The sequence below is a fragment of the Fukomys damarensis genome, unplaced genomic scaffold, assembly GCF_012274545.1.
Source record: "Fukomys damarensis isolate Sample0158 unplaced genomic scaffold, DMR_v1.0_HiC HiC_scaffold_25, whole genome shotgun sequence".
Lineage (NCBI taxonomy): Eukaryota > Metazoa > Chordata > Mammalia > Rodentia > Bathyergidae > Fukomys > Fukomys damarensis.
In genome coordinates, this window is record NW_022900937.1 from 19,718,219 (window position 1) to 19,731,265 (window position 13,047).

General features: G+C 40.9%; 1 protein-coding gene across 2 annotated transcripts in view; it reads right to left on the reverse strand.

Annotated features, from left to right (window-relative positions):
- The window catches only part of Anp32a (acidic nuclear phosphoprotein 32 family member A), a 111,448-nt gene that overhangs the window by 98,130 nt on the left and 271 nt on the right, over window positions 1–13,047 (reverse strand). The gene's annotated exons all lie outside the window — the stretch shown is intronic.

Sequence of the window (13,047 nt, forward strand, 5' to 3'; positions counted from 1 at the left end):
ACCCTCTCTCAAAAACCAAACCCCCCCCAACCCCCCCCAAAACCAGTTGATTATTTCGAGATTACATTGAATAGCTATTGTTAAAGTATGACAATTTAAGCTTCAAAAATTTATAATTTTTTGAAACAGATGCTCTATTTTTAAGTCATAAGACTCTACTGGCTCCAAAGTGGAGAATTTCTTTTCTTTCCAAATAAATACAGATGAGCATTTACTTATGATGGGGCTCCATTCCAAAAAACCCATCATAAACTGGAAATACTGTAAGTAAAAAAGTGCATCTAATACACCTTAGTCTACTGAACATCACAATGTAGTCTGATTTTAACATGCACAGAGCAATATTACCTTCAGTTGAGTAAGATCATCTCCACAAAGCCTATTTATGATAGGGCTCCATCACCCCCATTCCCTCCCACACTGTCTTTATCTTGGGCTTCTGCATGACTCCCCAAACCTCTACACTGAACAGGGAAAGAAGGGAAAGGGCCAGATTCTTCTTTTTAGCTAATATCATATTTTAGACATAGCTTAGTTACCTATATTAATGAACCAAGAAGAGGTAGCCCTCTGGACTCTCCTTGATTTGCATAGCAATGGGACAAACAACATCTAAAGCCTTTGGGGTGCTGCAAATACAGTCCTGACTTGAGCCACCACTTTAGAGACTCTGGTTCCACATTGAGCCAGGTTAGCATCCCAGGAGCAGAATAAATAAATTGAAAAAATAAATTCGAATAAAGCAGAAGGTGGTGACCATTGAGGAAGAACAGGGTACATTGCAAGTTATGTTCTGTGAGTTTAACATCAGTTCATCCTCACTGAACTGACAATCAGCTATGCAGGGAAAAGAGAGAAACACCTAAATTCTTGGGGATTCAAATGGTGTCTTTGAGGAAATTTAACTCATAGTGACCCAGAAAGCTACTGCAATCCACCAGAAGATATGAGGACATACAGGGCAAGCCTCAGTCTGAAAACACACAGGGAACTTAATAGACTCTTCTTCCCAAGGGCAGCAATGAAGTTTAACTTCTTCCTAGGTCAGCAGGGCACTCCCTTGCCCCTCCTGATGCTTGCAGTCCAGGTCCTTAGCAGCGGGGCACTTTCTGGGTGACAGCCCTGCACTGCGAGAAGTCACAGCCCAGCCTCTTTCGGACAAACACGCACAGACACACGCCTGCAACAGGCGGGTACAGACAGACTTAAGAAAATGTCTTCAGGTGTCTTCTCCACTCTCAGTATGGCTTTTTGTATATTAGCATTTCTGAAGTTTGATACGTTCATTTTTATTTAATGAGTGCATTCAAAGTGGCAACAGTTGTTTTTGCAAAGTCAAGGCTGTTATTAAATCAGTGGCACATTTTATCCTGGCTTCTGAGGAAGCCTTGCTCTTCAGAGGTCCTGTGCTGGAAGTGGCCCAACCCCTCTGCATGCATGGAGTCACCAGCCTGAGGTCACCCACGGAGCTACAGAGGAGCCAGCACTCCCTTCTGCTCACACCCCACACCTCATCCCAGGCTGTCTCCTCTCTTTTGACTTGTTTAGAGTGGGCAGGTTCTTGATCTCATGCACAGAAGGACTACATTACAGTGTGTGGTAGTTTAAGGCTAGTCAGCTGTAAGGCAAAAATGTAGAAAAATCTGAAAAAAAGAGTTTGTTTATATTTTTTTCAGTATTGGGGATTGAAGCCAAGGCCTTCACCCTGAGCTATATCTCCAGCTCCTTTTTATTTTATATTTTGAGACAGGGTCTCCCTAAGTTGACAAGTTCACTCAAACTTGTGATTCTCTTGCCTCAGCCTCTCAGAGCGCTGGGAGGATAAGGATGCGCCACCGCACCCAGCTTATGAAAGCATTTTTATAACCTGTTTTTACAACCAGTTTAAATTTTAATTAAGTCTATTATTTATAGTTTAACATTATTAGTCAATTTAGGGAAGTAAAACTTGTATTATTTATAATCATAATTGACTAAAATGAGACTCATTGGGCTTAAAACATCTAGAGATGCCATAACTTTTTGGAATGCTGCACTAGTAGTAAACACAGTAATGATGATGAAAGTAATTTAGAAGTGACAGACAAAGAGTGTCTATCATATTGGTTCAGAAGCACGATTCCTCACATATCAACCAATCTTCTGTATCCCACTGACTACAGAAGAACTGAAACTTCAGTGTGTTATTTGCAGAAGCCTCCTGGCTAACGGAAGCAAACCCACCATCAAAATATAAGTGACATTTACATGCGCCTCATAGAGAAATAAGTTCCACCAAAAGAATTATTTGAAAGAAAGGATATTGAATTAAGAAGCCAACAGAAGCAAATGTTCGATAATTCATATATAAACCCTAAGTAGTACTTTACAGGCTTCTTGCAAAGTAACACTTTGCATGACTAAGACAAAAAAATAAATTTGCAGAGATGGTAACAGAAAATTTCATTGAAAATGTTTGCTTGGAAATGTTAGGAGATTTACGCAAAGAAGATAGCATGAAGAGTATGTTCCTACAAACTCTATAGGCCAATGTATTAGAAACAGGCTAAGCATAGGGAGAACCAATGTATGGTACAAATAAAGCCAACAAGCTTTGTCATCGCAACCTGACAGATAGATAATGCTAACAAGGCGATTCTTTTAGCACATACGATGTGTGTGTGTGTGTGTGTGTGTGTGTGTGCGCGCGCGCGCGCGTTACCGGGGATCAAACTTAGGACCTTGCACTTGCCAAGCAGGCATGGTGCCACTGAGCTACGTCCCCAGCCCCTAGTATGTACGATTTGAATTGATGGTGATATGGAGATAGAATTCTTTTTTTTCCCCCTTCAACTTCATTACCATACACACAACTAACTCCTAACTGGACAAAAGGATGGGTTGTACTGTCTATGTGGTTTGGAGATTAGATTTGAGATAGATGTATGTTTTGATGTAGAGATGTGATAAGTATGCATCCCAGAGTAGTTAAACCAGAGAAAAGAGCTGGGCCAGAATGGAAGTTCACATGCTGCTCCTTTGAGAAAGTCTCGCTGTAACAACAAAATCAACTGTAACAATAGCATCTTAGTGGTGCAGTAAAAACTGTGAGCTGCATCAAGGATTATGTGTTAAATTGAAGGTTATACTATTAGGGGATCGTACAGAAGCCAATCACAAACAAGTGTTTCTGGATGATTAGGTACAGTGATTGTTGAGCTGAAAATTCTATGGAAAATGTTTGAACTGTGGGCCAGCTGTTGGTGTTTCTTGAAGGTAAGAAATTAATTTGTTTAAAGATATAAGTAGAGTAGCCAGAATTGCTCATTTTTCTAATACTTTCAATTTTTAAAATTATCTATTTTCATGCAAGGAAGGAATGAAATGTGTCTTAAATTAGCAGATAAATCTGGGCATCTTAGTATATACTCATAATCCCAGCTACATGGAAGGCTGAGGCAGAAGGATTGCAAGTTTGAGGCAAAAAGACCCTGCCTCAAAATGAGAAGGGTTGAGGATGTACTGCAGTATGAGGAAAAGGAGGAGGAGAAGGAGGAGAGCAAGAAGAGGAAGAAGAGGGGGAGGGAGGGAAAGGAAGGGGAGGAGAAGAAGGTAAAAGAATGATTCAACTGAGTTTTAGATTGAAAGAACAATGTTTCTACAAATAGCTGTCTATGGCTTGTTTCATGATTTCATAGTTACCAATAATGTAAAGACCTTGATATTGCGCACATGCAAAAGGTTCTCATGGAATGACTGAAAATGGGTCAGCTTTGAGCACATGATGATCTGTGTCAGCCGTGCACGCAACCCGGCAAGGCCACCACATGGGAAGGAGTGCTTGGACTCATTGGCAATCTGGATGGAGATTTACACAAAATGCGTTCACAGCTTAAAAATGTTTATTGATATTTTAAAAATATTTTATTTTAAAATGTAACATTGAGAGAAGTATGTCACACAGGGAATGAGAGGCTCAATGATGGATTCCAAAATGATCACCCATGTAACTTCTGCCCAGGCCAAGATCAAAGATGGTACCTGAGCCCCCTCCCCGCAGCTATTTCCAGGAGCACCACGCACATGAGCACTGGTGATTCTCTGCGGACTCTGGCGGGTCCTCTGCAGACCCCTGGAGTTCTGTCTGTGCAGCTCGCTCTTCTCTATCTCCTTGTCCTGCACAGTCCAGCGACTTCCATCTTCCAGCTCCATCTCAATTCAGGGAATCTTCCACGTTCCCGTTGGAGCCTCCCTTCTGCCATATGGGTGACTAGGAAACGCTCCTAAAGAGAAAGCTGGGCTCATACAGGGGGGGGTGTTATTTGTTCCCTCTTCCTGGCCTCTGTCCTTTTGTGCCTCGTGTCTACTGTCTGGAAAACCACTGTTTAATTATTTTGCCTATTTTCCCGAGGGAAGGGGATTTGCTTCAGCTATTGAAGACAAATCTGATTCCTACTACTCCATCTCATTCAGGAGCAAAACTTCCAAAACCCGAATTACCTTGACCTTCACCTTTGTTTAATTTTTGTTGTTTCTCTTTTTCAGGCAAGAGGAAAAAAATGACTTCCTTAGTCATTGAACAACAAAAAATAATAATGTGTTTACATTTTATTGTGGCCAATAACATGACCATTTCATGTTTTGTAAACTAGCAGCTTTTCATTTTTCTCAGTGGCAAGATATTTTGCCTTCTATTTGAATATCTAGTTGGAAACTACTCTTCCACTAAGAAATCCAAAAAAAAAATTTTTTTTTTTTTTTTGTATCAGGGATCAAACATAGGACTTTGTACTTGTCAGGCAGGCACGTTGCCACTGAGCTAAATCCTCAGTCCAAGAAATCCAATTTTTAAAACTAGTGTAATAGAAATACTGTCCAGTCCTTTTGTAAGTATTGTGCTCCTCTAAAAAGTTCAGTAGCTAAAGAAATCAAATATTTTAAAAGAAATAAATAAATGCCAGCCTCAGTGCTTATAGGAGTGGAAATCTCCGAAGAAGCAAAGAAAAGGTGGTAAGTTCTCACTGAAGTGGGGTCTGTGGCCTGGAGAAAGGGGCCGGGAGTAGTAGGAAGGCCAGTGTCAGAAGGGGTCAGGCAGAGCGCGCAGAGGCGCTGGAGCAAGGCTTGGTCTCTGACTCGCTGCTGAGACCAAGTTCTACATTTGTGGAAACACAACTCTGAGTTTTATTCATTCATTTTTATTAATCATTATTATTTTAACATACATATTTACAGGGTTCAGTGTGACAATGAAATTACATGGACACCATGTGTTGCAATGAAATCAGTGTTTCCATCTCCTTACTGTTACTTTGTGTTTGGAGACTTCATGCTCCTCTCTTCTGTTCATTCATAAAATCCTCTCCTGTAGTTACTCATAAAATATATAGTAACAGGATACTGTAGCAGAGTAGTGCTCCCTTATATATAATACAATTTCTTTATCCATTCATCTGTTGTTGCTCATAAAAAAGGATAAACTTGAATCATTTGTAGGAAAATCCCATAATGTTAAGTGAAATCAGACACACAAGCTTAAATACCACATGGTTTCTCTTATGTGAGAAACTCAAGGTATAAATAAAGAGCAAAAGAAAAGAGAAACAATATAGGAAGTTGGGAGATAAGTTTTTCTCAAATTGGGAAGGGAATTAAGAGATAGAGGCAGGTAGGGACACGGGCAGGGGATGAAAAAGGAATGAAGATGTGTTACGTACTTGCATCATAAGGAATGTAATCATTACATACTGCAAATATATACTAATAAAAAATAACAGTGGGGAAGACAGGATATTATGAATTATGGAGTCCCTCTGTGCAGCACAACGCCAGAACTTAGTCTTCTATCTAACTGTGTTTTGGTCCCTATTATCCAACCTCCCTCCCACTACCACTCCTAGCTCCTGGCAATCAGATGAACTTTCTTTTATTTTTCTCTTTTTCCTTTCTTATTCTTTTTCTCTTTAGGAGATGACATGGATATAATAGCAGGTGTCAAAGGTGAGCAAATGCATAGGAATATGAAATGATAAAGCAGGGGTCTTGAAGATTTTCCTAACTGAATCTCTTTTTCTCGTAGGTGAGGAAATTAAGCAGGAGAGTGGTTTGCCCAGAATCACATCACTGCTACTGTCAGAACAGGCAGGTGGGGGCCCAGACTCCCAACTCCCCTTTCCACCCACTGCCCACCCACCTTGCTGATGGGACTCAGTGCAAAAACTTTCCATATTTTTCTATTTATAGGAAATGTCCACAGTAGGAAGAACTAGAGACAAAACAGACTGCTGTTTTCCAGGGGCTGCTGCTTTAGAATTGACATACCTGTCAAGTTCACTCCTCCAGTGACCTCTCCCCAGCAACCTCCTGATGGCAAGTCAGCTGTATGCCTGCTCATGGTGCAGTCCTCTTCCAAAAGCCCTACCTATGAGTGCATGAGACTCTGGGGACATCTAGATATAAACCATAACAATCCTCTTGGCTAAATACCCAAGAGTACAAATAGCTATTGCTTGTTTAATTGTATAAGAAACTGTTGCACTGCCTTACAGAGTGGCTTCAACATTTTATCTTTCCAGCAATTTATGAAACACCCAGGCTCTCTGCATCTTCAGCAGTATTTGGTGTTGACACTATTTTTTTTTCCATCACTCTGATATGTGTGTAGTGAGTTTTTATGGTAGCTTTAATTTGCATTTCCCTAATGGCCAATGATGTGAATATCTTTTCACATTCATTATTTGCCTTCTGTGTATACTGTTCAGTGAAGCATCTAGTTGTCTTCTGCCCATTTTCTAAATGATTGTTCTATTGCTGAGCTTTAAGAATTCTTTTTTATAGCCGTGTCAGATTTGTGGTTTGCAGATATTTTCTTTAAGCTTGTAGCACATATTTTATCCTCTTCACATAGGGTATTTCTAAGAGCAAAGTGTTTAAATTTTGATGAGGATAAATTTACTCATTTTTGTTTTCTTCTATGGATCATGCTTTTGGTATCAATTCTAAGAACTTTTTGCCTAATCCTAGGATATGAGGATTTTTTTCTTATTTTTCTTAAAATTTTATCAATTTGTATCTGTGATTCATTGTGAGTTAAATGCTGTGTAAGGTAGGAGATTTAGGTCAATACAATGTTTTTACTTATGCATACCCCATACCCTAGCATTATCTGTTGAAAACACTACTACTACTCCTCCTCCATTGAACTGCTTTTGCATTTTAAAAACATCACAACATCAGTGACATATCTGTGTGGGTCTATTTCTGGATTTTTAAATTCTATTTCACTGACCTCTGTGTCCATTCTTCCACCAATACTACAAGTCTTGATAGCGTATTTTTTTTAAGTGTCTGCACTAATTCTCAGCAAGGGTCAAAAGCCATTTCTGGGGCTAGAAAAAAAAGTTCCAAGAGACTGACTAGTTCAATTATCTCTTAGAAACTAGAAAGGTATAGTGAGCATGTGCTGTACTGAGACTCAGAGGGCCTACTCTTGCTGTATGGCTTATATCTAGATGTCCCCACAAAGCCTCATACGGTCACAGGTGGGGCTTCTCAGAGGTGGCTGGATCTAGGGTGTGTGCTGCTGAGAGCAAGGATGTGATGCTGGGATTGACTGATGGTGCAGGGCTAGGATTAATGCTGCCCCACTCTGAGTGTGAGTGTGACCTACTCTAAGGGTGCGTAGGGTGGATAAGATATAAGGGACAGAAAGAGGGTCACTGCTTGTTGCTTTTTGCCTTCTGCCTGCCATGAACTGTTTCTCCTCTGTGATGCCTGTCTTCCATGCCACCTTGCCCTGGAGCCAGCCAACTATGAACTGAAACCTCTACAAACTGTGAGTCAAATAAACATTTCCTCCTTTAACTTTTGGTGTCAGGTATTTTGTCTCAGCAACAAGAAAAGTAACTAAGGTACTTGTAGACATTACTCTTCAGGATGTGGCTGGGTGACCTGGCCTAATTTTTTATTCTGTTATCTAGGAAGCTAGTTAGCCTATCCCCACCCCAACTACATGTTTGTGAGTGGAAAAGAAAATATACGGTCTATAAAGATTAGATAAAAGCATAATTCAGATGTAAATGGTCATTATTTCAGGATAAGGAAAATGACATACAAGGAAATTAAGGTCTCCCTTTCCCAAAGATCCCTTCTGATGGATTTGGTGGCACCTTCAAGAAAGTTTCACATATCATTCAGCACGTACTTAGGGATCCTACACTCTGGCATTGTGAAAAGTCCCTAAGAAACAAACATACATATGAAAGAGTCTCTGCCCTTAGTATTTTCCAATTTGGTGTGAACGTATTTCATTTTTCAGAAGTTAAGTCAGTTCTAATTAAACTTGTATTGAGGACTCCTTCAGAATTCTTCCTACCAGTATGGATCCATGCAGTAACAAATCACCACTGTGACAAATCAGTCACCAGCTATACTCTCAGACTTTCATGGGGCCTCATGCTAAGGTAAGACCAAAAGGAGTTTTCCAGAAAAAACTAAAAATAACCCAAGGCTCACTTGCTTGCAACCCCTTCCCAGCCATCTCCAACTGCTCTCCAGCATTTCTTTGCTATCCATTTATTAAAACAAAAGTATACGCTGGAGCCAATTTGGAGCCCTGTGTTGTGAATTAAAAATGTACTTTGGCAAAAAAGAAAAAAAAAGAAAAACAAATGTATTTTGCTTTCCTGAGGTAGGACAAAACCTTTTGAAAGAGGGCACTCCCAAGGGACAGCCTTCCTCTTCTGTGTGTACACAAGTCTCACTTCAGTGTGATTCCAGTACTGTCTCAAAGGCACTCCACAGGGCCTAGCTTTAATGGTCAGAGGAAGATTAGATGTACAACATCTCTCTAGACAAGCCCTGAAGACAATGTGGAAAACAACAGCTACTATCAAACCGTTCTATACAGTAGTCCATGCTATTTAATGCATTTAGAATGTAAAGCACGAAAGCAAAGCCAAATGTACAATAGGAAAACACACTCCAGTGAAGGAAAATCAACATCCAGTGTCCAGTCTTGCCAGATCCAAGGACCAGCAAGACTGGCCCAGCCATTGGTGGGGCTCTGCTGCCCCCACGTGGCTGAAGTCCTTTTCTGACAAAGCAGCTAGGATTCCCATGTAGAAATGGGTGATTTCTAGAGGAGTGGAGTGACAGGTGGATTCTTTCACTTACACATTCATTTAATAAGTATTAATTTCAACCATAGCCCCAAGCACTGGACCAACTGCTGTTAGGAACTGGCATGTGAGCTCTGAGATGTGAAAGTGCACTGTGAACACTGGTCCCAGAAGAATATGGGGTGGTCAGTAGGGAGCGGGATTCCCAAACATGCTTCTTCTTCTAATGAATGGCGAAGCTGTCTCTGGATAAGTACACCCTATGACAAACCTACTGGGTCAGTAGGAGGAAGGATAAAAGGCAGCAGACGTGGGACTTAGACTTGTACTAGAAGAAGTATAGGGAAAGGCAGGCTGTACTTTTTGTTTGCATAATGAATTAGCTACTTTAAAAATATTTCAATGCAGTCAGTAAGGGAAAGCATGAGGTATAATATGCATATTTCTACTACTGTTCCCCTCTTCCCTCAACACCTAGGTTTTGTAAAACATTACTGTTTTGATGGCAGGGGGATTTAGCTCAGTGGTTTCGCCGCCAGCTGCTCAAGGTCCCAAGTTCGATGCTCAGTACCCCCCACACAAAAAAAGTTACTGCTTTGAATTACATTAGCAATATATACTACAATCTTGTTTGGAAAAATTCAAGGAATAAGAAAATAAAGTCAAAAGTAAGATTCTCCCCTCAAAATCCACTGTTCTCTCACAATCTCACAATTTTTCTTCCTAGAAACAAGCACCATTATCAATTTGCTGTGCTTCCTTCCAGAATGATTTCTGATGAAGTCATGTAAATACATATTGTACTATGATTTACATAAGTGAAAATATGTGTTTTTCTTCACTTTGTTTTTTTTTCAATCAACACTATAGTTTGGAGATTTTTCAGTGTTAGTATATAGATAATAGAATTCTTAGACTTAAAACTCATTCTTTGTAAATAGAATTCCACAGTAAGACTACACCTTGGCTATTTCACCATTTCTTTTTTGACAATTCACAAGATGAAAGCTGCTAACTAAGGTCTTTCTGGATTTCTAAAACCAAGAAAACAAGCGAAAAAAAAATCCAAACCAAAACAAAACAAAAAACCTAAGTCTAAACCTAATAAAACAGACAAAACAGACATCTTCCTTGACATTCTCACTTGCAGACCCTCAATGAATTCCCAGACCTGAGCATATTTACAAATCCAGAATCTCATAGGAAAGTCAGGAAGGAAGAATTCAGTAATAACATCACAAGTATGCATTATGACTTTTCAGTCCCTGTTTTCTGCAAAGGTACTAGTCATCATTAGATAAATCTGTCCTAAAAAGGAAAGTCCTAGTCCTCAGGATTGTGACAGCTAACTCCTGGAGATCCAAAATGTCATAGTAGTTCACTGGTTAGAGTGGGGTGGAGAGATCAAAGGAATTTTAACCTAAGTCCACCTCACACCCAAAGACTGTTACTCCACTCCCCTCCCCACTCAGTTCAAATAGCACAACAGAAACCGCATGAATCCCTGAAGACTAGCTATAATCAGAGATCTGAAGGTACATTTAACCTGCCAGTCCAGTTGGTAGCTAAAGACGACTGCTGTTTATAAACTCAATAAAGTAGTGCAGCCAGCTAGAAACACTTTTCCTCATGTGGTCGCTTTGGACAAACAAGTCAAGAGGCCCTTGTTTGCACCTATTACTTGGGCAGATGTTCTGTTCCCTCTCCATCCAATAACAACCATTCATTATATTACAGGGTCTGTGGGTCAGGAATCGGGACATGGCTTAGCTGGGTGCCCCTGGCTCTGGATATTTTAGGAGGCTGTAGTCCAGATGTCAGATGTCAGAGTCATCTCCAGACTTGTCTGGAAGGATCTACTCCAAATTCGCTCATGTGCTTGCTGTCAAACCACAGGTGCTCACTGGTTGTTGGCTGGGGACGACAGCACTTTGTCATGTGGGTCCCTCCCCAGGGCAGCTCATACCATAGCAGCTTGTTTCCCTCACAGTGAGTCAGAGAGTGAAAAGGCATGTTCAAGATGGGAGCCACAGTCCTTTTGTCTCCTAAACTCCAAAGTGATGTCCCATCATCTTTTGTATTCTTAGACTAAAGTTAATAGGTCAGTTCACACTCTGCTAAGATCTACTGAGCACCTTCAACATGCTAGTGTATGGCCATATACTCGGCTTCCTTCTGAGCTAAGAACCAGGCCACATGATGTCAGAGGTCCCCAGTGGGCCAGCAGGTGAACAGTCCACTTGATCTAGCTATAGGTGAGTAGTCCTCGGGTCAGCAGATTTGGCATCTGGGGAGAGCTCATCTTTACTATACTTCATCTTCATGTGTCCTCACACAGAGACAAGACTGAGGGAACGCTCTACCCCCAGGACTTAATCACCCCTCAAAACACCATCTCATATTCATCATACCAGGTTAGGAGGCTAAGATTTCAATAAGTGAATGAAAGAGGGACACAGACATTCAGTCCATAACTCTACCATTCTCTTAATTTGTACTCTGCTTGTCTTTATATTATAGATTATGGTTATCTTAGGACATTAAGTTTCTCCATGAATTTATATTATGTAACTTATCTCAGAGTGTTGATATTAATGTTTTTGTTACATATTCCAAATTGTTTTTCAAACAGTTGCAACTGTTGGGTTCTAGCATGCCACTATATTTGGATAAAGCACTGGTGGAGCACAGTGAAGACTCACGCAGCAACCTCAAAAAAGTTGCCTGTACTGTGCTGCTGTCACTATTTTATCACCTCTTACTCATCCCTCAACACACTGGGGCTGGCTTCTGCCCAAATCACTCCACTGAAACTGAATCTGTCAGGGCTCGTGTTGCTAAATCTATTTCTAAGAAGCATCTGACAATCTGAGACTCCTTTCTCCATGAAGCTTTTCTGCTCTTCTGGTTTACCTCTTCCCACTTTTGGTCCCTGGTGCTGGTCCATCCTGTTCTCTCTAGACTGCCCATGTTTCCTGGGACTCTGTTCCAGGTCCAGTGGTTTTCTGGTCTAAACCTCTCCTCAGACAGTATCAGCTATTGCCACTTCTACATGCTGATGATGTCCCACACCCATCTGCTTACTACATGGGGCACTCTGGGAGGAGGCCCCAAGCCCACCTCACTATACTGATGTTGAAAATGAAACTCACCATCTTCTTCCATCCCTATAAATGTTCCCCATCTCAGCAAACTGCTCCAACACATACCCAGATGCTCAAGCCAGAGATGTGGGCATCACTTCCTCCTCCCTCACTCCACACTTCAAACAATCCCCTAATTCTTTCGATTTTAGCTCTAAAATTCTCTCCAATCTGTCCCTATGTCCCTTGTTTTCTGCCATCGCAACATTCTAACTTGCTCCATTCTCTGGTCTTCCCTCCTATCCATTCTTGATGCTTCAAGGAGAGTGATCCCATTTGAAACGGAAATCTCATCACCGTCTATCGCAGTTTAAAACTCTGCAGGATGTCCCCCACTACCTCAGACAAAAGTCCAAGCTCCTTTGCTTCCTGAGGCAGATATGAGTATATATGATCTTTTAAAAAAAATAATCATACAGTAGATTTTTGGTATACAATTCTACAAAATTTAACACATTAGTTAACCATTATCAACGCCCAAACGTCCTTCACGTTATTCCCTTGTAGTTACACCTTCACCCAACTCTAACTTCTCAAAAATGTCAATGAAATAGGATATAATTATTTAAAAACTAAAGCAAAAGAAAATTCGGGCCCTTTAAAGTGTCTTTAATGCCACTGCCTATTTCTCACCTCCAAAATCTGTTTAGTTGCACAACTAGCCTGAACTGAGGAGCTCCAAGCTTTCCACCATTCTGCTTAGGTCTATCACTCCAGCACGGAACACGCAGAGTCCCCTACACGACAGGTTCTGGCGCCTGCAACAGCGTGGCGTCGAAGCAATCTCATTCAGCGAGCGCTCCGCGGGG